Raw genomic sequence first — 12,145 nt, 5'->3', positions numbered from 1 at the left:
AATGGCATAAACTTGTTCTTCCTTAAAATAACTTGCAAGTCTGTTGGTTTGTGGCACTGCTGTTTAATGGTACAGAGCATTATTAGAGAAAAACAGTATAAACCAGACAGTTGTCATGAGGGAAACAAGATAGCTCAGTTCATTTGTGTTCTTCCTCTGACCCTGAACTTCTGTCTCGAGGGTCACACTTGCTCCTACACAGAATGTCTGGATAGAAGGCTTCACCAATTTTCCTCTCTGATGACAAACGGCGCCAAACACTTTCCTGTCTCTTCTCCCAGGAGCAACAGCTGTTTATTGTTCCTCATTCCCACTCTGCATGACCAAACAACTACACAGAAAACAGAGATAGGTGAAAGCAAGACTATTTAAAGCTGCAAATCAAGAATGCAAGGCTTAGGAAAGCTCAGCTTTATGGCTGCCTGTGCAACCTTCGACCCTCTTTCTTGCCTGTGCACCATGACAGAGCTGTTAATCACATAATCACAGGCTATTTTTCCACAGGACCTTGGCCTCACCCAGTGCAGCAGGATCTAGGGTGCTTACCTGGTGAGCACCCAGTTACTATTTCATCTTCTTGGTGCTGTTGGAGGTGTGGCCCCGAGACTCGTTTACAGCATACCTGCCACGCTCTGCTCTGCAGACAGAATTAGTAATTTACTCATGGCCTTTCCTACAGTACGCATCATTAGAGTAACTTAATGTTTCACAAACATAAAGGAATGTATTTTTACACTGCCCTTACAAAGTAAGACGCTGTATTATCTATACGTCATGGGCAAGGAAGCAAAGCACAGGGAGATTAATGTGAAAATCTTCCACTAGTTTTAAATGCTTAATTGAAACTCTTAGGTACAAGTCCTTCAGAGATATGTTTTACCAGTTGAGGCTGTGGTGACAATGATTTTTTTGGGCTGATGCTCTCAGAGATAGCAGAAGTGGTATCCCTGACACACCATTCAAATTTTACTGGGTTGTTAATGTGGAGGCTTTCTCATTTCTTTGTACATTTGTTATATTTAACATGCATCCAAAAATTCAAGAGAGGTATAAAAGAACTGTTTTCTAAATATGCATTCTGAGGCAGATAGCTGGGATGGAAAATTTTTGCCTGGACAGTTTAAGTTTAGTAAAGTTGTGAACAATTAAAAATTAAGGTCTTAAAATAGGGAAGCTGTTGGATGGCCTCAATGGCAAGTCATTGCCATAACACATACACTTTTCTTTCTCTTCTTGATAGTTGAAGAAACAGATGTGACACTAACAGTATCAAGTCAAACTGAAATCCAAACTGCAACTAGAACTTTATTTTATATCCTGGCTCTGTTCAGATAAACAAGATCTATTTATTTTTAAATTTAATGCACAACAAAGCCTTGTTAGTCAATTCCAAACAGGGATTTCTGCTTAGAGCGTAAGCCCCACCTTTCCTCCTGTTCTCTCAGAAAGAGAAAGCAAGTGTCAGGCACTGCAGGCAGCACTGGTCATAAGCTGGATATAGGACAGGCAGATGGACAGTACTCAGAGGTAGTGAATCTTACATTGGTATAAACTGATCCTTCCCCTGATTATTTGCAGGGACATTCACAAATTCCTATAAGAAAAAAAAAAAGCCTGTCTGAAAATTTCAGGCAGTGATTTTATCTCTGCTGACAGCGGGAAAGAAAGACAGACAGACAAAAAGACAGACGGTGGGGGGTGGGAATAATTCAACCAACTGCTGGTGCCAGCCTTCTTCAGAGCAATGAAGTAATTTTAGAGACACTTCTGTAGGAGCGTAAAATCCAGCCTTGCAACTGTGCACAGGACTCGGGACACACAGACACACACAGACACACAGACATAGACACACGACACTGGACAACAATGTGAGACAATGTGGGAGCTGGCAGAACTGGTTCCTCCATCACCTTGTGACCATGCAAGGACAACACTAGGATAACTCTCTAGCTAACAATTCCTCTTTGCCACCCAAGCTGTATTCCTGGCAAATGGTGTTATGAACAGTTCCTTCCCCTGATACACACCATATCCACACGGAGAGGAACAGAGACCCAATTTTTCTGAAAACTCTCACCATATATCCCTGCTTTTGAGCTAGTCATGTCTCCTGACTGCACTTAGACTAATTTAGTATTTTTAATTACAGAGGGATTTACAGCACTGTACTACAGTGCTCTCTTTTATTATACCCACTGTTTCTGCTGAATCTGGGTACACTCTACATACAAAGTTGCACATTAGACAAATTACACTGCACATTAAGTAAATCTCTCTCTAGAAATAGGATTAGATGGAGAGGCAAATCTTCCTCATTCCTAGTGCATAAATTAATATCTATAAAATCAATATAAAGAGCTTCATATCAATTTAGGAAAAAATAGTTTAAACATACTCCACAATTAAACAAATTTATGTAGGAGATGCAGTCTTCTTTTCCTATTTTGCTTAATAAATAAAACAGCTGGTCCAAGGAATCAGGTCAATCAGTGTCTGGAAAAAGCCCCATTAAAGCTGCTATATAACCTAGTTTCTCAAGCTGCATAAGGCATCCTAATATTGAAGAAGCAGAAGTCCATGCAGAGACAGCACGGATGGCTCAGCTTCTGGCTCTTCAGGGTTATGGAGGATATTTATCACAGAGCACAGTAGTAAGTGAGGTATCTTGCAAAGATCTAAGGAGATAGGCTCTGAAGGACCACAATAAAGACAATAGGATGCATCCAGACCTGTACATAAAACAGAGCTAGTAGTCTTGGGCACCTAAATCCAGGTCATCCAACATAAGGAGATGGTAAAGGCCCAGATTTTCACATTTGCTCAGATCCCCTCAAAGCTAGCCTGGCCCTGCTGCCACAGTGGGTGATAACACCTCTTCTCAGGGCACTCCACAGCTACATGGTTCCATCCCTCCCATGTCACGTGGGAGGGCGAATCCGGCAGTGCCCAAAGCTGTGGGTGTGTTTTGCGGGCACAGAGCCTATTCCAGTGCAGGCAAAAACCCCACAGCATCAGCCCTCCTCCTCCTACACAACACACAGCACACAAGATGCAATGCCCAGGCCCTCCTCACCTCGGAGAACATATATCCAATAGGTTTGAAAATATTTTGCAAAAGATCTCACAATCCACATCCTATAGAGATAAAAATGGAGCCAGAAGAAAGTGACTTGCCTAAGGTTTAAGAGCAGGGCAGCATCAGAACTGGGAAATGAAACTTTCTCGTCCACAAACCTAGGTTTTAGCTTCTTACATAAGGATTCTCTTCCCTCATTAAAAAACTAAAAAATGGGAAAAGAGGAAGGAATATTCTGTAAACAGAATGAACTTCACCCTCAGAGGACTAACGACCTGATATACTTTTTTCCCCTCCTCCATTTCCCCTGATAAAGTTACAGTAACTTCAAGGACTATCCTTCTTCCTTGGTCTGCTTTAACCTAGTGTGTCAGGTCAGCATCCTTTTCCCAACCACCTGAAGCCAGAGACCATCCTTCCAAGAGAGGAGATTACCTTCTTGCTTTCAGTCTCTCTGGACATCCTTGCAACATCCTGGACTGAGACTACTCTGCTTTCTGCATCGTGCTGAGGGACTCCAAAGTCCTACCCACTCATCCCAGCCCATAGTACATGGCAGCCCAAAAGGGTACCCTGGAGGTAAAACCTGGTTGTTCTCTATTAATTTTTCATTTCAAGAATGGCTCCAGGGAAAGGAGGGAGATATAGGTCAGAGACTTTGGGGGCTGATTAGTAACTCTATACATCTTCCTTCCTTTTTTTTTTCCTTCAATTCTTTTTTCTCTTCCAAATTCAGAAACAGAGGGTTTTCCCTCCGTATTTCTCATTTACTCCTTGAGCATCATTGGCATTAGTCAGCAAACTCCTGCTATTTCCTCACAAGCCCCTGACACTTGCAGAGTGACTAACCTTCTCTGCACACACTTTGTTCTAATAGTTGCATCTGCTTTTATTTCCTCAAGAAAAATGGATCTCGGTGTTGCACATGCGCAGTTCTCCCTGCGGTCACTGTAAGGGTGACAGGTCACTCCCTGTAAGCTCCTGCTGCCAGGAGGCTGTAAATGACCCCATATTTCATGCACAGAGCCAAAGAGCCGGAGGTGATGGCAGGGCCTGCCTTCAGGTCACTTCATAACCCACCATCACAGTAGCAGTGTCCCTCAAGCTAGGAAGAAGTTAGCTCCTGCTCCATGCACAGGCATGTGGAAAACACAATGGAGGAAGCCTGAAGCCACCTGGCTTCTCTTCGCAGCCCTGGTCTGTCAGGTGACACTGCCTTTGCATTAGCCTTTCCTTCCCCGGACCAGGAGTCTCTGCCCCCGTTACGATGCCTGGTGCCTGACATGATGTGCAGAAGGCCTCAGCTGGGCTTCTGAGGCACAAATACAGGGCGAATGAAAACACAGCTCCTCGTGACTCAAAGCCACCTCATCAGAGCATGACAGAAGGCTCCTCCTGGCCAGGTGGGCTTGCACAGGCTGCCCACCCACAGCCACGCTCACAGAAGACCTCGCATGCAGCTCACGCTCATGTAGGCATACCCACAGACCTGCCCACACTGTGCTCTCGGTGCTGCGCTCAAGCACACAGCAAGTTTGTTGTGTCCACCTTTCCAGGGTGATGCCAAGAGCGCACAGACCACTCTTCCTTACTTCCAGCATGCAAAGAGGATGTCTTGTCCCCAGGGCAAGGCCATGCCTTCAGGCGATGGTAGGTGCTACCTGCTGCCACCCACACAGGAAAAATCCACATCCAGAGCAGAGCCCATCAATAGGGATCAGTGGGAAGGCTGGTGAACTTGGTGCTAGAGAAGTTTATTCCCCATTTAACCCTGACACCCTCACCCTGGCACCCACCCCGTTCCTGTCACCCTTACCTCTGTCCCCATTGTAGGAGAGACTTCTGCATTGCTGTGTAGGGAGGCATGAAAATAAACCACCGGCTCCAGTGCCACACTCCCTCCTGGCAGATCTGTTTCTCTCTTCCTAACTGTTTCCAAGTGCTTGGCTGTTTTATAATCCCCAGTGAGCATTCCCTTAACTCCTTCCTCACCGAGTCCTTCCACTCCCCCTCACTCATTCTCTTCTAAAAGACAGAAAAATCCAAGGCGAGGTAGGGGGTAGAGAAAGCAAAGGAGGGGGCCTGAATCAAAGAGGGAACATCTGAATCAAAGAGGGAACATCTGAATCAAACTGCACATATTAGTCATTTCCCCAGCCTTCTCTTACACAGACAGACTGACGCTACTTGTTAATGTACTTCTTATTTTTTTTCCCATGGACATTTGTGTACCTCAGAAATTTCTTTGCTAATCTCCTCCTGCTTTTTCATACCATGAGGTCATATGCTCCTGCTGGTAGTATGACTTTAAATCACACAGCAGCTTGCCCTTTGAGGTCTGAACAGAAATCACTGTCTTAGATCACAAGTAAATATGAGTTGATGGCTTCAAGCCCAGTGTCACCACCACCCCACTTATGCATATTGTGAAATTCAAGAAGAATCAAATGCAGGTATCTCTTCCCAGTGGAAAGGACTTAATCACTGCAAGGGCTGTGAGAGGGCTGTGTGGAGGAGCTTGGGCAGAGGAACACATCCTCCCTGTTTCCAAGACGTGGGACTCTGCAACTGCCCTGAAGTGACCTGTCGAGAGCCACACACGCTCTGGGTGCTAAAGGCTGTGCACTGTGTGTGTGCTTGCACATGTCAGTGAGTGCAGACGGTGGGGCAGGGAGTCACTTGGCCTGAGATATTTTGGGAGACCCACAGGTCATGGCTACACTTGGCCACAACGTAGCGCAGGTCGCTGTGTGCCAGGGTGTGGGGTAGGACAAGTGCAGCGACCCAGCAGCTTTGGATTTCATAACCACGACTACGTGCAAAGCAACGTCACAGAACGCTCCCGTGTTTACGCTGCTCCTGTGAGCACATGAATAAAGAGGACGGAGGAAAAAGCATTGGCTTTCATGTGTCCCCTCTCAAGTGGGAACATGACACCTGTAGCTGGCTGCTGCTCTTCCTCAGAGCCTATGGCTGCTTCTTCCAGCATCTTGAGGTTACCCCTAAGAGCTTCCACTCAGAAGTTTACCAAGGTATCTTTTTCCCTGACAAAATGAGCTATTCTGTCACACAAGGCTGGGCTGCAGGGCTTTTAAAATCAGTTTTGCTGATGTTCAAAGGGAACAGCTTGCTGTGCAGAGGAGTGGTAGAGTTAATAGCAGTAGGATCAGCACAAGCTCTTACCCTGCCATCTGCCTTCAGCTCAGCCAGGCTTTCTGCTGAACAGCCAATGTGGGCTGGGGCCACTGGAGTGAGCAGCAACTCACTGACATGAAACACTGTCAGGGTTAGTTGATTAAGAATAAGATTACGAGCACAGGAATCCTATATAGTGCTGGTACTGACTCAGTTCAAGGATTTCATGGGGATATTTAAGCCGAGTTTTCCAAAGAAGTCTTTTATTTTGCGCAGGTGGGTGTTTGTATAACAGCTTTAAAAAGCCCCATGAATTGATGACTCCAGAAACAGGGGCCATCTCTGAAACTCCTATGCTTTCTTCTTTGGTAACCCCCCAATAGAAAACAGGGATAAATGACACTTAACTGTCTCACTCCCCTGTAATGTTTAAGTCCTTTGCACTTACAGAGCTCTGGAGGAAACACAGGAAAGCCCACTAGAATGGACAGGGATGCCTCTCACAACTGTGGGTCACAGATCCCCTCTTGTTCTGCCTTGTGGACTTCTTTAAAGTGCTGGCCACTGCCAGCAGGCCCTGACAGAGGCTGCTCAGCTCTGCTCCTGCGCATTCAGATTGACAGCTGTCTCAAGAGTTCTCTCTCTTTTTTAATAATAGAAGAGTCACTTAAGGCTTGTGGATGATCTGAAAGTACCAACTCCTGACCCACTACCGAAGTCTGAACCTTCCAGTGAAACCATGAAGAGCAGGGCTTGGTCCCCTTGAGGGATGGTGAGGGCAAAACAGTTCTGTAGACCCATATGAAATACTGAGATCCCCTCTGATGTCATATCATTCTGTGGTAATATCCTACAGCAATTTAAAGGACTGCTGCAGCTGATCTCCAAACCCAGGAGGAGACAGCTGGAGGGAGCAGCAAAAGGGTGCTGGTTTGGAAGGAAGATGGGGGATCTGGGATGAGTGAGGGCACAACCTGCCTGATCTGAAAGTGAAAAGAACAGAGAGGCCCCTTCTTTCACAGATGGAGGGAGGAAAAAAGGAAGATGAGCAAAAAGCCTGGACTTAATAATGAAAAACAATAGCTCATCATTTATTTTCATATCCTCTCACTAATGCTGGCATAATGCTAACAGTGGAATTCTTATGGCATGCATGTCATGCCTGCAAATACCAAGTGAATTACTTCTCAGTGAGGCTATGGGCTATGGCACTGAGCAGCACATTCGTTACAAACTACTGGATGATGAACGACAGTTCCCAAATTCCTCCTTCACAATGCTACTTGCATTAGTTGTAATTTAATGAGTGTGAGAGAGAGAGAGAGAAAGTTTTGGCTCAAACCACAGAAATAATACTGCCTGCTGCTGCTTCCCACTGGGTCTTGTATTAACTCACACCACCTCCACCTCCTACTTCTCTACCTCTTCCCTTTTCACACCTATCCTCAGGTGCTAAAAGTCGTGTCATGAAACCCATCAGCATGGCAAGAGAGCATGCAGAAGCCCCCAAGCACATGCATTCCTTCTGGCTAAAAGGTGGGAGAGGACACAAACCTCTCCCTCTTCTCTGCCAACAGTCACAGCAGGCTGGGGTGGTTCCTACAGCAGCCAGTCTCTGTGCAGACAGACTCTCCTTTGGTTCTTTCCACCAACTCTCCTTTGGTTCTTTCCTCCTAGGGAGCCAGTGCAGGTGAAAAACACCGATCTGGCAGTTCTGGAAACAGAGCATGCACACACTGCATGACCTATATTGGTACAGAGCTCCCACCACACACTCTTGCCAGCATGGTCCTTGTGCCTTCCCAGAGGGAACCACAGCAGGGTAGCCCAGCCTCATCCTCACCTTGCAGGCTGTCTTAGCTGCTTTGTTGCTCTTTTAAACAATTTTGAGATCTGGTAAGCAGCCAGTAAATATGAACAAAACCTCTGCTAGGGGATAAGGCCTTCAGCAGTATAAATGTGCCATCATTGGTGACCACCAGTGAGGCCAGCAATCACTGCCATGCTGCCTTCTCCTGAACTCTTGAGTAGATCTGTGCCTCCAGCTTCTTCAGGGCATAAATCAAGCCACTTTTCTTCACTCCTTGGACCATGACGCAAAAGGGACAGCCACAGCAGCAGGGGCATCTTTCAGATTTCTGCCCTGGAAGGAGCCTGACTGGCCAGTGTCACCCCCCACTCTTGTGGCAACCCTGCGACAGAACCTGTACCCTTTCACTTGACAGGACATTTATCCATCAAATGACCCTGAACATAAGGTTCACACCTGAAACAAGACACACCATATGGGGTCTCATATGCTGGGCCAGAAGAAAGCTGAGAGGTCTGATCTGACTTACAAGTAAGTGACTGCAAATATCACTACTACTCTCCTGGTGTATCCAGTCTCTTCAGTTTCCCACTGACAGAGCCTAAATGACAACCATCCACGGATTTCTACCAGTGGAGCATCCAGAACACTCCTTATCCCTTCTGTGCCAAGTGTAATTTAAAAGCCCCCCTTGCACATTTTGCAGTGTTTGGAAAAAAACAAATCCAAGCAAAATTTACATGTTTCTGAAACACAGGCATAAGCAGGGGAAGAGAAAATGCCCTTAAGGATTGGAACCAAATGTGTTTGTGCAAATGAGACCCAGGATTTACAGTTACCTTCCAGCCTCCAGCAAGTGCTACAATCTTAGCCTTGACTTAAAAACAATCTGTTTTCTTGTAAAGTGATATTTTCTCTGGTGTACTGGCCAAAGTCCCACAGCCCTGGCTGGGAGAGGAGGGTGGACACTATGCCACAGGACACTCCCAGGGACATGTGCAGACACAGGTCTGTATGGACACACAGATGCACATTTGTGCTTCCCAGCAATACAGCAGGCACAATGCTGGGGGCCACCACCTTTAGGAACTATATGGCCCCTTGTCAAAATCCCCCTCCAAGCCCACGTGTAGCATTGCACACTCTGTGGCTTTCTTAAAACTATGGCCGTGCTTTGAGCAGTGACCAAACTCTGAAATAAATGAAGACATGCCTTGCTGAAATGATCCTAAGTGAAAGCAACAATACTTGGCACAAATAAATAAACAAGCACCACAGCTGCAATCAAAAAGGATGAAACAGTGAGCCTCATCAGCCTGCTGTAACTAATCTTGTGCTGGGCAGCTCACCCAGTCCAGCAGCATGGGGAGCCATGCATCCCTCCAAGGGGGACCAGGTAGAAGGGGTCCCTTGCAGACAGCAAGTGTGGGGAGAAGGGGACACAAGCATGAGAGGGAAGTGGGGGGCTCCCGTGACAGAGGACCACCACAATAGCTATGTGGCCTTTAGGGGCCTGGCACAGGGGTGCTGTTACCTGCTACCGGCCTGCAAAGAGAAGCAGTGACCAGGCTGGAGTGATGAAAAGCAGTTATCAGGGGCAGAACTATAGGGATGAACATACCTAGACAGATGGAGACCTGCTGGACTGCCAGAAAAGGCCTGTTGCTGCAACAGCTTCTTTGGGCATACAGTACAAGCCACAGCAGTCAGATCTGCCAGCCATGGTTTATCACATTTACAGTTTAAAACCCAACCAAATCCAACACTTCTGCTAGAACCAAGTTCAGCTGAAGGTTCCTGGCCCAGCTGGGAAGCCAGAGGCTGTCCTGCCCCTTAGTTTCTCTTCTGATAGGCTGTTGTGGCTCAGGAAGGGTGAAGCTCAGACACAGCATTCAGTGTCACACTTCAGCTCCCTTTAAGCCTTCAAATTAGGGCTTACACGGGGCTTAAGTGCAGCCTGTCCCAACACAGGGTTGGATTTCACAGCTCTCATGTGCCACTGGGTTGCCACTTTGCACTGAAAAGGGGATGAGTGCCCTGCAGGCAGCCTGGCAGGCAGTCCATTCCTCCAGATACCCTGAGCAGGGGATGGGGAGCACCTTCCCGTACCCCTGGAGCCCCCCAGCCCTTCCCGTGTCCCTGGAGGGCAAAACAGGAGAGTGAGACCACCAGGACAGGCTTCTGCTTCCCTTGCCTCAGCTAGCCAAATAACTCCCAATATCCATCTTTTCAGCAAGCATTTTGTGGTAACCACAGTGTTTTACCTCTGTGATCAAGCCTGTGCTCTTCTTCCTCCACATCTCTGCTGCACCCCATGGCTCACCCTGAGCCCCAGGGTGACCACAGAGTCCCCACCCTTCCAGCCCATGGGTTGGGATGCCTGACATGCAGCATTGAGTTCCCACATGAAGCCAGCATGTTCTCGATACACAGCATGATATATCCTTGGCCACGAACACCCCAGGTGGGCTGGTCACCTTCCAGCAAGGACAGCTGAATATGACAGGACTGGGCTGGGGAGGGGGTGTCACAGGGGAAGAAGCTTCCAGAAACAGGAGAAAAGACACAAAACACCCCAGGAGAATAAGAGCCCCTTCCTCTTCACAAGCCCTGCAATAACAAGAAGGCAAGAAGGGCAGGAGTACCAATCACAACAAAACCCAAATGAAAAACTATGACCTGCAACTTGCTCCAGTGATGCCATGTAACAACTGTGGCTACGAAACACGCTTCCTAGCTCACCATCAGTGCTGCCACAAGCATCTGCTTTATTGTACATAGTATGAAAAGCATCAGGCATCCCCACCTGAAATCATGCCCTCTCCTGCCATTCACTCACATCCCATCTTCTTTTTCCCTTGCACTTTATTTTCTACAGGCAGCAGCTTTTTGACAGGAGTCTCTGTGTCTGTTTGCAACAGGGCATGGCAAGGGAAGGCAGACGTCTCCTTGTAAAGCATCCTCTTCCTGAAACCCCTTCAACCCTTCCTGACTGAGAGGAAATGCAAGGATTGGTAATGACTCAAGTGCTCCTCCGGGAAACAGCAGTGATTTTAGAGGAACATGAAATAACTTTTAAGCCAAGCCTAGTCCTGAAGAGGTGAACTCCACACTCTGTATCTTGAGTTCAGGGTTGAGCATGGATAAAGCCAGGATTCAGATGCCCACCGGCAGAGATACTGGAAAAGATACAGTTCCTTTATTGAAGTAGTCTCACCTACATAAGATACATCGTAAGTGATACAGTAAACACATCTGAAGGGATACAGATTCCCCAGGGGATACTGTATTTGCATACAGACCCCAGTTACATCCCACCACTGGCTAAAGTCTCAGATAACTGAGGATACAGAGATGACCTAAGACGCATTAGCAGAGCTGAACACATATCCAAAAACTGGTCCAGTTGGGCCACCAAAACCTGGCACTGGGAGAAGATGCATGGAAGATGCCCGCCATGCAGCTGTTCTGGATCAGGATAGAGATGAGCTGGTGGATGTGGATTACAGATCATTCTCCATCAGAATAACTTGAATGATATTTTTCTCAAGCTTGGATTTCTAGTAACCCTTTTGTTCAGTCTGAAAAGTCACATTGTTTGAGAAAAAAATCTCTTCCTGCCTTTTAAAGGCAGAGTGGCAGTGTCCCCTCCTGAACACACTGTGATTTACAGTCTTCCACACTCACGCTGGCAACACAAGCCCTTACGCAGAGACTGCAGACTGCACTCCTGCCAACACATACACTGCCACAGCATCGCTCCACATAAACACCCTGCATTCACCTTGTTTATATTTTCTCCTGCACAGGCTGTGACAGCTCACAAACACACACAAAGCCTAATTTATATTTATAATAAATCTCCCTTCTTCACTCACTGCAGTGGAAAAGAGCCCTGCTACAAATACAATTTGTTAGAAAAATGGTGTAACAGCACTGAGTAGAATCAGGCCCACGCTGTCTTCCGTTGATAAAGGGGATGAAGCCACACCAAACACTTGTGTACACTCCTACAGGTGCCTACAAACATGGAAGGAGTCCACATACACACACATACACACAGACATTCTTCCACCTGTGCTCTCGCACACACTGCTCAATAACAGCACCTGCTGTCCCTTCTG

The 12,145-nt window shown here is 46.9% G+C and overlaps 1 protein-coding gene and 1 long non-coding RNA gene across 2 annotated transcripts in view; one reads left to right on the top strand and one right to left on the bottom strand.

The window, feature by feature from the left end:
- Positions 1 to 12,145, bottom strand: part of HIPK2 (homeodomain interacting protein kinase 2) — a 128,180-nt gene that overhangs the window by 102,879 nt on the left and 13,156 nt on the right. The gene's annotated exons all lie outside the window — the stretch shown is intronic.
- Positions 5,975 to 11,110, top strand: LOC128807303 (uncharacterized). The gene is made up of 2 exons (XR_008437111.1): positions 5,975 to 6,108; positions 10,900 to 11,110. It is a non-coding gene; the product is annotated as an uncharacterized LOC128807303 (long non-coding RNA).

This window comes from Vidua macroura, chromosome 5, assembly GCF_024509145.1.
Source record: "Vidua macroura isolate BioBank_ID:100142 chromosome 5, ASM2450914v1, whole genome shotgun sequence".
Lineage (NCBI taxonomy): Eukaryota > Metazoa > Chordata > Aves > Passeriformes > Viduidae > Vidua > Vidua macroura.
This window is presented reverse-complemented; position numbering and strand designations above follow the sequence as displayed.